This window comes from Polyodon spathula, chromosome 14 (assembly GCF_017654505.1).
Source record: "Polyodon spathula isolate WHYD16114869_AA chromosome 14, ASM1765450v1, whole genome shotgun sequence".
Lineage (NCBI taxonomy): Eukaryota > Metazoa > Chordata > Actinopteri > Acipenseriformes > Polyodontidae > Polyodon > Polyodon spathula.
This window is the reverse complement of record NC_054547.1, coordinates 19,503,538-19,522,590: the sequence shown is the minus strand read 5'-3', so window position 1 is coordinate 19,522,590 and position 19,053 is coordinate 19,503,538. Positions and strand designations below refer to the sequence as shown.

The following is a 19,053-nucleotide window of genomic DNA, read 5'->3' as shown; positions in this document are numbered from 1 at the left end:
ATATATATATATATATATATATATATATATATATATATATATATATATATATATATTGTCACTTTATCTTGTTTGAATTTTAATAATGTAAAACGAGTAGTAAAATAAATTAGTAAAATGAGTGTGAAATAAACGAATACAAAACATTATTAAAATTCAAACAAGAGAAAAGTGACTTACCACGGTTAGTTTACAAAAGTGCTTCCGCCCAGAGTTTCGCAGCACTGATTGACATGTTGTTCCTCCAATCAGTGACGTGGTACACTTTTGCCTATCTTCCCTCCCTTTCCGGTTTAGAGTTAATGCCGTTTTGTTTTCTCATTTGTTGTTGTGTTTTGCACTTCAGGGCCGTTTTCTTATTTGCTATTTTGTTTTCTCTGTTGTTGTGTTTTGCATTTCAGGGCCACTGTACTAATGAGCCGCTTTACAATGAATAAATCACTACGCAACACTACATTCAAAATTCCATGACAAACTGCCATTTTATTTGTTATTAGTTACAAAACCACAGCCAGAAATGAGTGGCATTTCACCTATCTCCATTAACATATTTGGGGATGTAACGCAACATAACCAGTACAACACCAACTTTCTGAGGGAAGACTGTGGAAGCAGTTCATCTAAAATAAATAAATATGTGCACCAGCAAGAGTAGACACATAACAGTAGATGAACAGCTAAATGAAATATAAAAAAATAAAGATTGAAAAAAACACAAGCAAATAAAAAAAAATACAGCATGGACTGGTTAATGTACTTAAAGAAAAAAAAAAATATGGACATCCCTTTTAAGGAAATAAATCCAAAAAAATCTCAAAAACATAAGGGAATTTTATGCCAGTGCAGGAAGTTTAAATGAGGACTAGTATTCAGTCTCCAGTTTTATAACGCTGAGCTGGACTAAATACATATTCTAACAGTAGAATTTTTAACACATCTGCTGACAGCGAGTTTAAAACGAGCAACAATGTATTCCAGTCAGTCAGGAAATCTCTTAGAAAAGCAGGTAACGACAAGACCAGACCCCCCCCCCGAATTACCAGCCTGGATTTTAATCATCTGCAAGAAAGTGAGGTACTGTCCCCTGACACTGCGGTCGGATTGGTGCGTAAAGTCTGTTCGATCGTCAACTTAATCTGGCACGACTTGGACGTGAGGGTGTCTGACAAATAACAAAAACATATTTTGAGATCCAAAAGGCTGAAAACCTATTAGAATATACGTGACCCGCATATAACGAGTTTACAAACTCACCTCAAGATCTGGCTTCAGTCTCCATCGCAGCTGCTCTGCTTACTGCCTTAGTATCATTTGAAACTTCGCCCATCATCACAACTTGTATCCAGTCCTCCAGTTTCTAGTGAGATGGCACTTTCGATGCACAAATTCACAATAAACTAATGTGTGCAATTTATTTTTAATAGACAAACAATGAATTAAATTAAATTAAATTTGGGGCTATATTAAACTACGGATATATACATGCCTCGGTCCTCATCACCACCCCAGGCGTGGTACATATCAAGGGAACTACATGGCCCATCGTGGATTATACCTTACATATAGTGGTTTGCAGAAGTATTCACCTCCTACCAATAATGTCATATTTTGTTGAATTACAAATAATTCATGAACACTTTTTCAAACAAACATTTTTATTCAAAGCTGTAGTGGTTAAACTGAACACTGTTATATGAGGAGGAGATTAAGTGTCAGCAAAACTTGCAAAGAAAATGTACACAATAAAATTTACTTTGCATAAGTATTCAGCCCCTTAAGTCAGTATTTTGATAGGTCTCTACTAGCTTTGCACAGTGGAAATGTTTACCCATTCTTCACGGGAAAATTGCTCCAGGTCTGATAATGGCTTCTTTCTTGCCACCCGTTCATACAGGCCAGCTTTGTGTAGGGACCGGTTTATTGTTGATGTGTGACACTGATTTCCATCTCAGACATAGAATTTTGCAGATCTCTCAAGGTCATTTCTGGTTTCAGAGTGACATTCTGAACCAGTTTCTTGCTTGGCCGGCTGCTCAGTTTGGGAGGGTGACCTGATCTGGGTAGTGTCTTGCTGGCATGATGCATCTTCCACTTCTTAATGATGGACTTCACTATGCTGAGAGGGATAATCAGCGCCTTTGAAATGTCCTTGTGCCCTTCTCTTGCTCTGTACCTCTGTTCCACTTTATCCCTGACTTATTTCGAAAGCTCCTTGGTCTTCATGGTTGCTTTGTTGGATCACTATGTGAGTTGCAGCTTGAAAGTCTTTATATACCTGAGGGAAATTATCTACAAGTTAAACAACTTTGAGTACACACAGGATGAAACCATTTCCCTAATTTTGTGACCTTTCAAACAAATCATTTGCACCAGAGCTGATTTAGGGCTGCAGTAGCAAAGAGGTTGAATACTTATGCAACTGAGATTAATCTGGTTTCCTCTGTAAATCTTACTTATTTATATTCTATATGCATTTTTTAACTTTATCAATGTGGAGTAGTTTGTGTAGATTCTACATGTAAAGTCTAATTTGAAAGCGTTGTTGAGTTTGCTCAGGTGCCAACAAAATGTGAAAACTTTGCAGGGGGGTGAATACTTCTGCAAACCACTTTATATAACAGTGCCTATAGAATGTCAATGTTTACACCCCCTTTCAAAATTTTCACCTTTTGTTGCCTTATGGCCTGGAATTAAAATGCATTAAAATAGCTTTTTTTCATTTATCTACATATCTTACCCCACAACTTCCAAGTGAAAAAAATATTCTAGAAATTTGTAGAAAATGTATTAAAATTAAAAACTGAAATAGCTTGGTTGGATAAGTGTCCACCCCTCCCTTGTAATAGCAATCTTAAATTAGCTCAAGTGTAACCAATCACCTTCCAAATCACACACCAAGTTAAGTGGCCTCCACCTGTGTTACATTGTAGTGATTCACATGATTTCAGGATAAATTAAGAACATAAGAACATAAGAAAGTTTACAAACGAGAGGAGGCCATTCGGCCCATCTTGCTCGTTTGGTTGTTAATAGCTTATTGATCCCAAAATCTCATCAAGCAGCAGGAAGGATCCCAGGGTGTCAGCTTCAACAACATTACTGGGGAGTTGATTCCAGACCCTCACAATTCTCCGTGTAAAAAAGTGTCTCCTATTTTCTGTTCTGAATGCCCCTTTTTCTAAACTCCATTTGTGACCCCTGGTCCTTGTTTCTTTTTTCATGCTGAAAAAGTCCCTCGGGTCGACACTGTCAATACGTTTTAGAATTTTGAATGCTTGAATTAGGTCGCCACGTAGTCTTCTTTGTTCAAGACTGAACAGATTCAATTCTTTTAGCCTGTCTGCATATGACATGCCTTTTAAGCCCGGAATAATTCTGGTCGCTCTTCTTTGCACTCTTTCTAGAGCAGCAATATCTTTTTTATAGCGAGGTGACCAGAACTGCACACAATATTCAAGATGAGGTCTTACTAGTGCATTGTAAAGTTTTAACATTACTTCCCTTGATTTAAATTCAACACTTTTCACAATGTATCCGAGCATCTTGTTAGCCTTTTTTATAGCTTCCCCACATTGCCTAGATGAAGACATTTCTGAGTCAACAAAAACTCCTAGGTCTTTTTCATAGATTCCTTCTCCAATTTCAATATCTCCCATATGATATTTATAATGTACATTTTTATTTCCTGCGTGCAGTACCTTACACTTTTCTCTATTAAATGTCATTTGCCATGTGTCTGCCCAGTTCTGAATCTTGTCTAGATCATTTTGAATGACCTTTGCTGCTGCAACAGTGTTTGCCACTCCTCCTACTTTTGTGTCGTCTGCAAATTTAACAAGTTTGCTTACTATACCAGAATCTAAATCATTAATGTAGATTAGGAATAGCAGAGGACCTAATACTGATCCCTGTGGTACACCGCTGGTTACCACACTCCATTCTGAGGTTTTTCCTCTAATCAGTACTTTCTGTTTTCTACATGTTAACCACTCCCTAATCCATGTACATGTGTTTCCTTGAATCCCAACTGCGTTCAGTTTGAGAATTAATCTTTTGTGCGGGACTTTGTCAAAAGCTTTCTGGAAATCTAAATAAACCATGTCATATGCTTTGCAATTATCCATTATGGATGTTGCATCCTCAAAAAAATCAAGCAAGTTAGTTAGGCACGATCTCCCTTTCCTAAAACCATGTTGACTGTCTCCCAGTACCCTGTTACCATATAGGTAATTTTCCATTTTGGATCTTATTATAGTTTCCATAAGTTTGCATATAATAGAAGTCAGGCTTACTGGTCTGTAGTTACCTGGTTCAGTTTTGTTTCCCTTTTTGTGGATCGGTATTACGTTTGCAATTTTCCAGTCTGTCGGTACCACCCCTGTGTCAAGAGACTGCTGCATGATCTTGGTTAGCGGTTTGTAAATTACTTCTTTCATTTCTTTGAGTACTACTGGGAGGATCTCATCCGGCCCAGGGGATTTGTTTATTTTAAGAGCTCCTAGTCCCTTTAACACTTCTGCCTCAGTTATGCTAAAGTTATTTAAAACTGGATAGGAACTGGATGACATGTGGGGCATGTTGTCAGTATCTTCCTTTGTAAAAACTTGTGAAAAGTAATCATTTAATATATTTGCTATTTTTTTTTCTTCATCTACGATTTTGCCATTTGTATCTCTTAAACATTTAATCTCCTCTTTGAATGTTCTCTTGCTGTTGTAATATTGGAAAAACATTTTGGAATTGGTTTTAGCTCCCTTAGCAATGTTTATTTCTATTTCTCTCTTGGCCTTTCTAACTTCCTTTTTGACTTGCGTTTGCAGTTCTGTGTACTCTTTCTGCATACTTTCTTTTTGGTCCTTTTTTAATGCTCTGTAGAGTGCCTTTTTTCGCTGAATATTTTTTTTAATTGATCTGTGAGGCGAGAGTGTATTAAATGGAATGTCCAGACAGTAATTTATGTGTACAGAAATAAAATAATTTATTTTTATTCTCTATACACAACAAAATGATTAAATAACAAAAGAAAACAAAATGGTGTGAGGGAAGGAGTGCAGGGGTGAAATCCAAAACAAACCGTGATGACTCGTCTTTAATTGTCTTCGTGGTGAACCATACATAAACAAAAAAAAGACAAAAGAAATGTTAGTGTTTTTTGTTTTAAAAATCCCGCTGCACCAAACCAGTCTCTCCCTCCACCCGTTACTCCTCCTACTTTACTTTCGGACCAACCCCGAACACAGTAGTACGTTCCCTTTAGTATGTAATGTCCCGCCTCTGTAGTCAGTGGAACACCAATCCCCAACTGACAAGTGTCCTTATCCTTCACTTGACTCCAGTGGCTGGAATTTACATACTCGTACTTCCGCCCCTCACCAAGGTGCCGCCCCTCAAAAGATGACTTTTGCCATGGTCACGAGATCTTGGTAAGGGAAGTCCCGAGTTGGTTTGATGCCATCTACTGTCGGGAGGCTGAATCACAGACCGAAAACCCTTTGACTCATCACAATGATCTATTAAACCATTTTGGCAATTTAGTTTTACATTTAGATTTGTCTACTTTAGGGATATAATTGTTTTGCGCCTCTAGTACTACATTTTTGAAGAACAACCATCCTTCTTCTGTGGGTGTTTTCTCTATTTTACTCCAATCTACTTCTGTTAGTCTCTGTTTCATACCTTCATAGTTTGCTTTTCTAAAATTGTAAACCTTAGCTTTAGTCATTACTTTTGGGGATTTAAAAAACACTTCAAATGAGACCATGTTGTGGTCTGAGTTTGCCAGTGGTTCTCTGACCTCTGTTTTAGTTATTCTATCTTCGTTATTTGAAAAGACTAAATCAAGGCATGCCTCCCCTCTAGTGGGTGCCTTCACAAATTGTGTTAGGAAGCAGTCATTTGTCATTTCCACCATTTCTATTTCATCCTTCGTGCTACCCACCGGGTTTTCCCATTTTATATGGGGGAAGTTGAAATCCCCCATTAGTATGGCTTCTCCTTTGCTACACACATTTCTAATGTCATTGTATAACAGATTATTGTGCTCACCGTCTGAATCTGGCGGTCTATAGCATGCTCCTATTATTATGCCTTTTGAATTTTTGTCTGTTATTCTGACCCATATTGATTCGGTTTTATTTTCTTTGTCCAGGTTTAACACCTGGGCTTCAAGACTGTTTCTTATGTATAGCGCTACCCCTCCTCCTCTTCTGTCCTGCCTGTCTTTCCTATACAGTGTATACCCACAAATATTATATTCGTCCCCATCACTCTCAGATAACCAAGTTTCTGTAACACCTATCACATCATAGTTACCTGTTAGTGCAGTAGCTTCAAGTTCTAGAATTTTGTTTCTGATACTTCTAGCATTTAGATAAATACATTTAATGGTTGTCTTACCTGAGTTGTTGTTCTTGTTTTGATGTGGTCTCCCTTCTGTTTTTTTGTTGATTTCTCCCCCCTTCCTTTCTAGTTTAAATGCTTCCGAACCTGCTCGAGGATCTTTTCTCCAAGTAGACTAGTTCCCTTGTTATTTAAATGCAGTCCATCCCGTCTATACAGATAGTCCTCGTTGTAGAATGTGGTCCAATGATCAAGATAGGTGAAGCCTTCCCGTGTGCACCACGTCTTCAGCCATTCGTTTTGATTAATTATTTCCAGCTGTCCATATGGTCCTTTGCAAGGTGCGGGTAGTATACCAGAAAATACCACAGTTTTGGTTTTCTCTTTTAATTTCCTTCCTAGCTCTCTGAATTTGTTTTGCAGGGATTTTGGTCTGTCTCTTCCAATGTTGTTTGTACCGATGTGGACGACTACTACCGGGTCGTCTCCTGTTCGTTCTAGGAGCCTGTCCACGTTTTCAGTGATGTGCTTGACCGAGGCTCCAGGAAGGCAGCACACTGTTGTAGTAAGGGGGTCCAAACTGCGAATTGAACTTGCTGTGTTTCTCAATATGGAGTCTCCAACAATCATGACCTCCCTTCTTTTTGCTGTCTGGTCACCACTGTCAATAGGGTCCTGGATGTTGTTCCTTTCATTCTCTTGTTGTTGGTTCTGCTCATCAAAATTCTGAAGTGACTCAAATCTGTTGGTTGTTTTGATTTCTGGTGGTTGTGTTTGACGAAGTTTCTTTTTTTCCCTGCTTCTGCCTACCTGAACCCAGCTGTTCTTACCTTCTATCTCCCTGGTGGCTTTCAGTCTGTTAGGGGTGATGCAGACTTCCATGAATTGTGGGTGTGCCAGTTCCTCAAGATCCTGTTGCTGTCTCACTTCTTCCAGCTCCATTTCTAGCATACTTACTAGTTTATGCAAATCCTGGATCGCGCGGCACTTTACGCACACTTGGTTTAGCTCCGCTGGGTTTTCTCGGATTTCCCACATCAAGCAGGTGTCACAGATTACTGGCTTGAAGACCATGTTGAGGTTTTTTTTTTGAAGTTTAGTTTCTTCTGCAGCCGTCAACCTGCTTTCAAACTGCTTCGAAACTGCTCTGTACTTTTCCACGCCTGTAATTCTCCCACTCGCTGTCGCTTCCACTCGCTGTCGCTGGGAAGACTGCCTCGTTTAATTCAGCAGTTCCTGTAGGTTTCCTCTGCTGGGTAATGCATTTGAAAGCAAAGACTCAACCATGAGCACCAAGGTGCTTTCAAAAGAACTCGGGGGGTTTGAAAGGCACAGATCAAAGGATGGGTATAAAAAAAATATCAAAGGCCTTGAATATTACTGTTAAACAAGACGATTATTAAGAAGTGGAAGGTGTATGGCACCACCAGACGTCCTACAAACTGGGTTGAATGACTTCAAAACTGACTTTGGTCATGACTGGCTCCAACTTAATAAGGCTCCAAAAGATCCATGGCATGGTGACTCTTGGTACCGTTTGTCAAACATCCTTTGATGGTCAAGGACTGCGTCAAAGTGTGCATGTTTGACAAAACCGTTCGGTCAAAGTGTGCATGTGACAACAATATCCCAAGGACCCCACAAATCTGGCCTGTATGGTAGTCCCTCCCACCTCCTGATGAAGACAGATGTCTTCACGGTAACATTTTCTTTCGAAATCGTCGGTCAGCTGGGGACATGACCTCAAAGGGTAATGGTTGTCATTCTTTTTCAGGGAACCTGGGTTATGGTAATAACCTAACGTTAAAAATGCACAAATGTCTGACTACCTTCCATGTAGCAGCATTGCAGTTCTCATTTAAGGAGGCGCCATGAAAGAGAGCCCACAAAGTCACTTGGCCCCTGGTAGAATGGGTCGTAATGTCTCCCGGCAAGGGGGAGTTTGTCTTTTCATACGCCAAGCGTTGTCTTTTCATACTTTTGCACAAGCTATAGCATCTGTACCACAGGGATCAGTATTAGGTCCTCTGCTATTTCTAATCTACATTAATGATTTAGATTCTGGTATAGTAAGTAAACTTGTTAAATTTGCAAACGACACAAAAATAGGAGGAGTGGCAAACACTGTTGCAGCAGCAAAGGTCATTCAAAATGATCTAGACAAGATTCAGAACTGGGCAGACACATGGCAAATGACATTTAATAGAGAAAAGTGTAAGGTACTGCACGCAGGAAATAAAAATGTACATTATAAATATCATATGGGAGATATTGAAATTGGAGAAGGAATCTATGAAAAAGACCTAGGAGTTTTTGTTGACTCAGAAATGTCTTCATCTAGACAATGTGGGGAAGCTATAAAAAAGGCTAACAAGATGCTCGGATACATTGTGAAAAGTGTTGAATTTAAATCAAGGGAAGTAATGTTAAAATTGTACAATGCACTAGTAAGACCTCATCTTGAATATTGTGTTCAGTTCTGGTCACCTCGCTATAAAAAAGATATTGCTGCTCTAGAAAGAGTGCAAAGAAGAGCGACCAGAATTATTCCGGGCTTAAAAGGCATGTCATATGCAGACAGGCTAAAAGAATTGAATCTGTTCAGTCTTGAACAAAGAAGACTACGTGGCGACCTAATTCAAGCATTCAAAATTCTAAAAGGTATTGACAGTGTCGACCCAAGGGACTTTTTCAGCCTGAAAAAAGAAACAAGGACCAGGGGTCACAAATGGAGTTTAGAAAAAGGGGCATTCAGAACAGAAAATAGGAGACACTTTTTTACACAGAGAATTGTGAGGGTCTGGAATCAACTCCCCAGTAATGTTGTTGAAGCTGACACCCTGGGATCCTTCAAGAAGCTGCTTGATGAGATTTTGGGATCAATAAGCTACTAACAACCAAACGTGGGCCGAATGCCCGTTGGGCCGTTCTACCGGGCTTACCGGGTATAAAAGACGATATTCAAGAATACAGATTCTCATCTGCCACCCAGTTCGCTAGACGTTGCTTCGATAGGGCCTGACCTCTAGAGCGGGACCAATAGCAGACAAACAGCTGGTTGGACTGTCTCCAGGACGCCGTCCTATCCAGATACCAGCGCAGAGCCCGAACTGGGCATAGCGTGTGCTGTCTATGGTCCCCCTCTGACTCATGCCAGGGAGAAAGTTTCCAAAACCACTGGTTGGTTAATACGGAATAATGAGACCACCTTTGCTCTTAATGTTACCCACGAGTCATTTCCAATGAAAGCCATACATATTTTATCGATGGACAGCACATGAAGCTCACTTACTCATCTGGCAGACATAGTGGCTATTAAAACCGACACCTTCAAGGAAACAGGGTGCAGTTCTGTTGACGTCATGGGCTCAAATGGGGGACCTGTAAGGACGCACAGTACCAGTTCCAGATCCCACTTGGGGGCCATACTTTTCATGGGAGGACGAAGCCTCTGAGCCCCTTTAAGAAATTGCACTGCCAGGAAATGTGCCCCAGGGGACACTGAGTCAATTTTGTCATGGCACACTGATATTGCTGCCAGGTATACCTTCAAAGTGGACGCGGATTTTTCCACATCAAACAGGTGTTGTAAGGTTAGTATCGTCTCAATAGGGCAAATCACTGGATCGTGACCTTCAGCAATGTACCAGTCTTGGAAAACTTTCCATTTATATGAATACTGGGCTCTAGTGCTCGGCGCCCTAGCAGACTGTAGTGTCTCTACCACTGCATTTGGCAAACCTCGTCTGGATAGACGGCTCCATTCAATGGCTAGACCCAGAGTTGGAGCTGGGCTGGGTTTGGGTGCCATAATAACCACTCTGCTTGGCTCAGGAGTCCTTGCGTAGCGGGAGCTGCCATGGTTGACCCAACAACATGTTGGAGAGGAGAGCAAACCAGGGGCGCTTCGGCTATCTGGGTGCAACCAGCAAAACGTGGGCTCTCTCCACCCTGATCCTCTCTAGTGTCAGGGGTAATAACGGTAGCGGGGGGGAACGCATACAAGAGCCCCTATGGCCAGGTGTGAGCTAGCAGGTCTACTCCCAGGAGGCCCCCCGTCTCTCTCCATAGAGAACCACAGGGGGCAATGAGTGGACACGACTGTGGCGAAGAGGTCGACTTGTGCAGTACGAAACCTCTCCCAAATCTGTTTCACCACCTGAGGGTGCAGTCTCCATTCCGAGCTATCTGGAGCGCTTCTGGACTGGAGGTCTGCTGCCTTGTTGTCCACACCGGAGAGGTGAACTACCCTGATGGAATGCAAGTTTCTGTGCGTCCAGGGCAGGACTCTGTGCTCTGCGTAATGAAGGCCCGGTGAGCGCAGGCTGCCTTGGTGGTTTATATAGGCTACCACTGTAGTATTGTCCGTCCAGTCCAGCACATGTTTGTGCGCTAACTACTGGCGAAAATGAGATAACACCAGAGCTATTGCCTGCAGCTCTTGGGCATTTATGTGCGCTTGCTGCCAATGTCTTTTCCACTGACCTCTTATTCCCCTCCCACTCCAGACCGCTCCCCAGTAGGCTTCTGTGAAGGGAGCCAAGGGGAGATCCGAGGAGCAGATTGCCGGGACGGAGCCACCACTCCAGTGTCTTCGAGCATTGCCTGGACACTCACACCAGCCGGTGTCGATTGCGGATTGGGTGCACCTTGAGTGTATCTACCCAGGGTTGAAGCGGGCACATTTTCACCAGCCCTAAGGGAAGGATTCTCGAGGCAGCTGCTAATAGCCCCAACAACCTTTGGAATATTCTGACCTGTAGAAGAGCATCCTCTCTGAATTGGGAGAGTGTGACTTCCAATGACTGAATCCTGTCTTCTGACAGTGAGGCAAGCATGCTCATAGAGTTCAGTTTGATCCCCAGGAACACTGTAGACTGAGACGGTAGGAAGCTTCTCTTCTGTTGATGTATGGAGAGCCTTAACTTTGTCACATGATCTATGACCTGTTTGGTGTGAGCATTGGCGTGTGCTTTGGAAACTAGCCAATCATCCAGATAGTTCAGGATCCAAGTACCCCGCAGCCTTAGTGGAGCTAGTGCTGCATCCATGCACTTTGAAAAAGTGCGGGGCGCCAGAGAGAGGCCAAACGGCAGCATGCAAAATTCATACGTGTTGCCTTGAAAGGCGAAGCGCAGCTGCTATCTGTGCTGTCAACATGTTGAACTTCCTTTGTTTAAGGAACAAGTTGAGGACCCCGAGGTCCAGAATAGGTCTGAAACCGCCGTCCCTCTTGGGCACCAGGAAGTACCTGGAGTAGAAGCTGCTGAGAGCATCGCTTGCGTTTACCAAGTGCACAGCATTCTTCTGTTGAAGATTGGCAATCTCCTGTTGAAAGAGTATCGCGCTCGTTGGTTGGACTATGGTAAGGAGCACATCCTTGAAGGAGTCCTGGGTGCAGCCTTGCCATGGGTATTGTCCAGTGGTCAGTCCGGTTATGAGGGAGAGGTGGCAGCTGGGGCCCCTCAGGGGCGGTCTCCCTTGGGCTTGGGAGGGGTCATGTTTTTCTTTGTCCCCGGCCTCGGTCTCCAGCAGGAGTACTGGTTCCCCCTGGCCGGCGGTGGTCCCTTACCACTGGCTCTTCCTCTGCCTGCTTGCTTGTTTTGGGGTGGAGTGCAGTGTTAAGGTCCAGTTGCCCCTGTAGGCTGTGAAGGCCACCTTGAGCGCTGGTGGTAGGCAGGGAGGCGAGATAACTTTGAGGTGACCTCCGTGGCCTTGTGGGACAAGGCTCACATCAATGGTCAGTCCAAATGTCTGCCTGGGGTAATAGGGGCATCTAATAACACCACCTTTTTGGTCTCCACGACCTTGGCCTGCATCAGCCATAGGTGTCTGCGAGCGGCTACCAGCCTGATTCCTGACCTAACTCTCCCATTAGGTCAGTTATCGCCCTTGTTACGGCCTGTAGCTCCCCTTGTCCACCTTCATTGCCCGCTCCTGCAGCCTCTCAGCCAGCTGCGACTGGTACAGGACCAGTATGGCCATTGCATTGGCTGCTCTGACTAATAGCGCCACTGAGGCATATGCCTTTTTCAGCATCATGTCAGTAGTTCTACAGGGCTTGGATGGGCAAGTGGGGGTTTTTGTCCTTCTGGTAAAGGTGAAGCCTTGCACAAATACCGTGACCATATCTCCCTCCTGTTCTGCCGGCCAGGGAATGTCCGTGGCAGTAGCCTTTGTGAAATAAGCGGAAGGGGCGGTATAGAGCCCCCTGCTGTGGCCTACCCAATTGAAGTGACGGGGTCAGACGTGTCCGAACTTGATGCTGTGAGAGACAGCTCGTCTGGGCTTGAGGCTCACGGTGGGACCGGGGATGGGGAGCGCGAATGGGGAAGCTAAGGCTGCCCGATGGTAGGAGACTTGAGGAGGGTCTCCAGTATGGTCTGCTGGGACCTCACCGTCTCAGTCAGCTCCTGAAAGCACCGTTCAGCCGAGCTTGGGCACCTTTGCGGCTACTGGGATGTAGAGCGGCTCCTCCTTGGAGTTCGCCTGCCTCCTGGGGAACATTCCCGAAGCGGTAACCATCTTGCCTCCATGGACTGATCCCTACGCCTCTGCACCGGTGGTGGAGAGGGTGAAGGTGATCCAGGGGTATGATTGAGATCCCTGGTCACAGTCGTAGGTGGTTCTCTGGGGAGAGAGACTCTGCTGGGGAGAGGGCTGGCCTCCTGTGCTTAGTTCGTTTGGAGAACTTACGGCAGGGAGAGCAGTCCAACTCGTCCGCCAGTGCCCTGGTCGAGTGGTCTGGCACATGACGAACATTCGTCCTGCCTGAGGAGCTTTGCCGCACACTGATCACACTGGTGGAAACCAGCGCAGAACCTAGTGGAGCACACTGACATGGCGTAGGACGTCGGTCCAGAGCAACGTGTCGGGGCCTAGTAATATTACGGTGGCGGTGCCGAGTAGTTAGTGCCAAGTCTATCGGCGTCGAGGTCGGTGTTCTGATCAGTGCCGAGTTTAATCGGCCTCGGAAGCAGCGCCGAAGATGTTTTTTTTCACTGATGCCAAGCAATCGGTGTTGGTGTTGGCATCGAGGTGCTGTCCAAGTGCCGAGTTCATTCGGTGTTGGTGCCGAAGAGAGCGTGGTCGATACCATGCTGATGTAGTCGAGTCAATTGCCGTCGGCATCGATGGTAAACGCAGCCACGCTAGGAAAGCCCAAAACTTAGGAGGGGCATGTAGGCCCGAGCTGCAAGTAGCTGAGACTGAGTAAATCAATGTAGGGGACGATGCCACAAGCCCGCGAAGTCACCCTCCAGCACAACAATAGCTCACACAACGGTAATTTGGACTTCACAAGGTAGTGAAAACAGAATTACTGCTGCTTACCAATCTCAAAAGAGGGGTCGAAACCAGTTCTAATCAGTAATACTGATATGAGATTCAGGGAAGAGCAATCTGAAAAAACACTTGAGAGTGAATCAATTTGTAGGCTCAAAGAACCAAACAAATCAGCCAATTTTCATAACGAAGACGCATGAGGCAATCTGTGAACTGTCTCAGTGAAGTGAGTGAAAAAATGGCGATAGGTTACTCTGAGGTTGACCATCTTCAGCAGGAGGTGGGAGGGAGTTCCGCCTCACAGCAGGGCCCTAATAGGGCAGCTATTTTATATATGCTCAGTGATTGATGGTCAGAGAGCTCTTCCTATTCGGTAATGGTTGTCATTCCATTGAAAGGGAACTGCGTCTTTTCCAATGAGAAACTGTATTGATCAATGTGTAAAGAAGATTGTGATTAGACTATGCGTCCTAAAAACAATGGTAAACACCAAAAGGGCCATAATGTTAAAACCCAACAAGTAGTGAACAGGGGGCGTAATGAGTCACGCAACAGCCAATCAAGGCATTTTTTTTTTTTTTACTTTGTAGGTAGATAGGGTCATGAACAGTATAATTTTAAAACTATTCAGGAAATTATTATATTAATCTATATTATATATATATATATATATATATCTCTTAAATATATATATATATATATATATATATATATATATATATATATATATAATATTAATATAAAATCAATCAATCAACAGCATTTTATTTAGGGTGAATTACTGATAACCTTCATCTGAACTAGAGTTTGGGACTAGGAAGAAAAACGACTGAATAATGGAAGCATCTCTAAGCATTGGTAACATACACGTAATCTAAAAGGTTACTGGCAAAAGGCAGCAAATATACAAAAACAAAAGATATACATAATACTTCTTTAAAATAGTAGCAACATTGTGTTTTAAAGCAGTATAATAGGTACATCTAAGTTTAAATAGTATATTGAGGGGAAATCAGCATCTGTCCATTAATGCAGCCGCCAACAATGATGTTCGGATCACTAGAACAAAACTCAGAGCAGCAGATATCATTGAGACATTCCATCAGCAACTGCAGAGTGGAATACAAGTGGTTAGCATGTAACAAAACAAAACACATACTGTGCTTATAATGGGATTGATGTGCTGGGCATACAGTATGTGTCGGTAATGAATAACATTTTAGCAATCTATTATTTGTAAAATGAAATGTACATGTTATTGCCAATTCACAATGTGGCCCATGTTTTAACATGACCTAGTGTTCAGTGGGCCAGTAATACATTTAATGTCTAGTTGCAAGGTCGACTATTCTCCAGTTCTACCTCAGATTATGTTAGCTGCTACCTCATGCAATACCATAGATAGTTGGGTGCCAGTTAATGCAGCTGACTGCCTTGTCTTTGCCGTAACACAGGTCTGTGAAGGACTGGTACTCTTTCAGATGAGTGTCTGTCTTTCCACCGAAAGTGCTCTCGTCCTCCCCCAGAGCTTTCCAATCATCAAAGAATGCATCAATTTTTTCATTCTGCTGGACAGCTATTTCAAATCTGTTTGGGAAACAGAAAGGCATAAGTAATGCAGAACGTGTTTCACAGGGCATAAAGTTGGTTATTTATTGGTTATGGGAAGAATGAAGTTTTAAATATTGCAGTGTGGTTTTATGCAAATATATGGCTTTTAATCAAATTTATTGGCGAGATCTATCACGTTTCCTTTTTTATATATGTTTTTAGGTTTATGTATACTTTCTTATTTAGAGAAAAGGGGGACTTAGAAAGTTAAAAAAAATCTTTGGTTTGCAACATGTACTGTATAGCACAGTGTAAAGTCAGCCCAAGACTGAGCAAATATCAAGCGGCTTTATGTAAGTCGCTTTGATATTCCAGAATATTGTAAATTGTTGTATCATTGTGGTTGGCTCATGTTGCATTTTTCTATCAATCGTTCATGAATTCAATTCAGAATTCTGTGTCCACATCTCTGAATTGACCATCCATGAAATGTAGCAGCCTAGCTGCAGGGAGATGTACTATGACTTCATATTAAACCTGTTAATATTAACTGGCAAAGACCAGCCATATTGTTAATAACCTTTCTGTTTAGTTGATTTTGACTTAGAAGCTACCAATAGAAGCTTGGAACAACATGTAATCCAAAGTGATACTTTTCCTTAATAGTATCCCTGATGAAAATCATAATCAGATTGATTACAGAATATAATTTGCTTAAAAGAATTCAAATGTTACCTTAAAGCTACAGAGTTAAAGAAATCTTTAAGGCTTTGAGAATTCATGAAGTCCTTTTTTTTCTTCATGTGTGAACTGCCTGGACGCATTCTGCTGGTATTTTCTGCAAGATGATAGAGGCATACAGAATGGCAATTAAACCTTGTCCAGTACTGGCTTGTCACAGTGGATGGTTGAAACAGTATCATCTTTTTAGAAAAGCAAAAATCAAACAAACAAAACCAAAAAAAACTGGATGCTTGAACAAGTCCTGCATAGGAAAATATAAGGGGTTATTACAGTCAAGTGGATGGGTTCTTTAATAATGACAATGTACACAAGGACTTTGTTCCATGACTCTTTCAGATAACTTTGGCGGTAACATTTCTTTAAAAAAGAAGAATCTGCTCACGCTCTGTTGGTTGCTGATCTTTAGGGAAATATTTCTTATGTATTACATCCAGACAACCTCAGAAACCATGGCAATTTGGTCTTAAATGGCAGTGCCTTTTTGAACACATGTTGTTTTCCTACATACCATTTTGTCTGTGTGCTGGTCTCCTGCAGCTGTGGAATCGCCTGTACCCCAGGGTCCGTCTCCATTTTTGTAACACTGAAGCTTTTGTGTGGGTAGGAGGTACATTCTATGTAGCCATCCCTCACCACTGAACTACCCTACATTAAAAGACACCTATGTTACCTATGTTTATATGGTTCACTGCATTCAAAATGAGCAGTATGGAAGCTTTCAATTCAGTATGAAATTCAGAAGCAACTCAGTTAACAGTTTCAATTGTGATATTTCAGTCACCTTGCATCGGGAGTCTTTCGATGTCGAGATCACTGTCCAGAGACTCCCATAATTTGGGTTCTGGTGTTTTGTATAAAATGGTTCCAAATAGCCCTTTTTCTCAACTCCCTCTTCCTCTGATGGTGCCGGGGGTTGTGTTATATCAATCACACAGGCAGTTTAACAAGGCTGTAAGACAAGTTAGAACAATACAACAGGTAAACGCTTATTTACTTCAGACCACACCCACCTCTTATTTAGATCAATCATTATTGCGGATACACAAAAAAAGAGATGTTTAATACTGGCCAAACATCTGATGCTTCTTTGAATGGTATTGGAATGTACACAACACCACCAGGTGGACACATGTTGTAAATTGCACAAAGGATTTAAACAGGAAAATCATTAATGCAAAAATTAGAACTTAAATTTGAAAAAAAAGCAATTTCAGAACTTGACAGATATGTTCAAGGTGCGGTGGGCATCATATGCAGTTTTCATGAGATAAAACAAATAGTGTTTAGCCCTTAGGATCTTACAAAGAAGCTTGTTGTGCAGTGAATATTGCAATGTATGCAACATTTTTTGTTCCCACCTAAAAATGCATTACAGTAACTGAATCCTCTTATAAAAGTCAGTGCCTTGCATAATAATGTACTATTAGCCTAGCAAAATAATGTACTATAAAAGGAAATTCTACATACAAGCTTTTATTAATTAAAAAATGCTCTGCATGTGTTTATTGTTATATAGATAAATGTTTAACATCTTTCATGAGCAGGCTGCCAAGATAAGGTCTAGACTGTTAAAGTTTTGAACAAGGGGAATATAAACAACAAATTGCCTTAATGGTACAATCCTTTCCTTTGTGTCTTCTGTTCCTACAAGGTTAGGGTTAGGGTTAAAGTTAGGGTTAGGGTTATTTAAAGTATCTATCAAACACCAATAACAGCTCCTCCCCTGGGTAGTTTTGGAAAACACAAGGTACAGACAGCAGTGAGTATATTAAATACATCAAATGAGAAATAGAGTGCTGTAGTCTGTGCAACAAAAATGTATCTGCACATGAACGCGTGTAGAAAAAAGGCGCGTTAGTGAAATCGAAAACATTTCATTTTAATTAAAAATGAACTCCCTTAACACAACAATATGCTCAAATAGAAACACATATAACATTTTCAGATCCCTCATACTGTATTTGCAATTTCATATTTACCGTCAATTCCCTATACAGCAATTATTCAATTATTGAAGAGTAAAAAATGGTGTTTTGTAGTTTATCAATGTGGTTACATATTTGAAAACATGATAAAAGCCCCACCACAGAATTGCGTGTTGTATGTGTTTCAGAGAGAAATCGAATATGCCTGATTAGCTTGCAAAATCAAAGGTGGGACTAAACACTTGAGGACAAAAGTAAAAGCAACAAAAGAGGACTATCTTGTACCACCCCTATCATTTGACACTGCAGAATGTCAAAGTATGTTATCGCTAGAATGATTCTAAGGCAAGGCTTTAACAGTGGCTTCTGTTTGAAAAGAAACAAAGAAAATCTCAGCTACCCTGGGCATTTGCATTAGATGATAAAAGCTAAATCACTCGCTGTCTAGTTTGGATCACTGTTGCAAGCAGATGAAAGCAAATAAAACAGGAGGGGGGTTAATTTTATCCAATCATAAAACAAGAGAAAAAGAAAAGAAAAAGTTGACTAAAAAGTTGTCAGAGAAGAGCCCTTTCATTTTGTGTTTCATGTGGTTTAATGAAAGATTATACCCATCATAACCATTTGTTTGACTGGATAGAAATCAGAGACAGCAGCCCTCTTCTTCATATCATTCAGGATCTCTTCCTTTTTCATGATTTTGTGCAGGTTGTCCTGTGTGGGATCCTCATCTACCTGGCACTGAAACGTTTCTTGGGTCTTGGAGGTAAGAGGCACCGGGAAGATATCTTCAGTGAAACAATGTAGACAGTCTGACCAGCACGTCGTCCTCTTATCCCTGTGACATAAACTGTATTGCAGTTGAAATGAAAGGGCTGAAATCCTTGTGATACTTGAGGTGGCTGTATGTAAACCAGACGGTTATGATTATTATCATTGGACATTAGGAAACACATTTAACAGCAGAAACTGTGTAAAAGTCAACAGTTCCCTTAATCATTTATCTAGTAAATTAAGGGTATGAATAGAGATTTTTAAAAAGGTCAAGTTGGTGCTAGGATAGATATTGTTCACCATAAACACATCGTTATGGTTTTCTTAAGAGGTCCACATTCTTTTTTAAAGGTATGCACTAGCACATGCGCTAGCAATGTAATAAATCGACCCACTTTTTTCTGGTTTTGATTCTTTGCTTGTATTGTACAGGATA

At 41.7% G+C, this 19,053-nt stretch overlaps 1 pseudogene; it reads right to left on the bottom strand.

The window, feature by feature from the left end:
* Nucleotides 1-18,764, bottom strand: part of LOC121327146 — a 56,143-nt pseudogene extending 37,379 nt beyond the window's left edge.
* Between the last annotated feature and the right edge of the window lie 289 nt (nucleotides 18,765-19,053).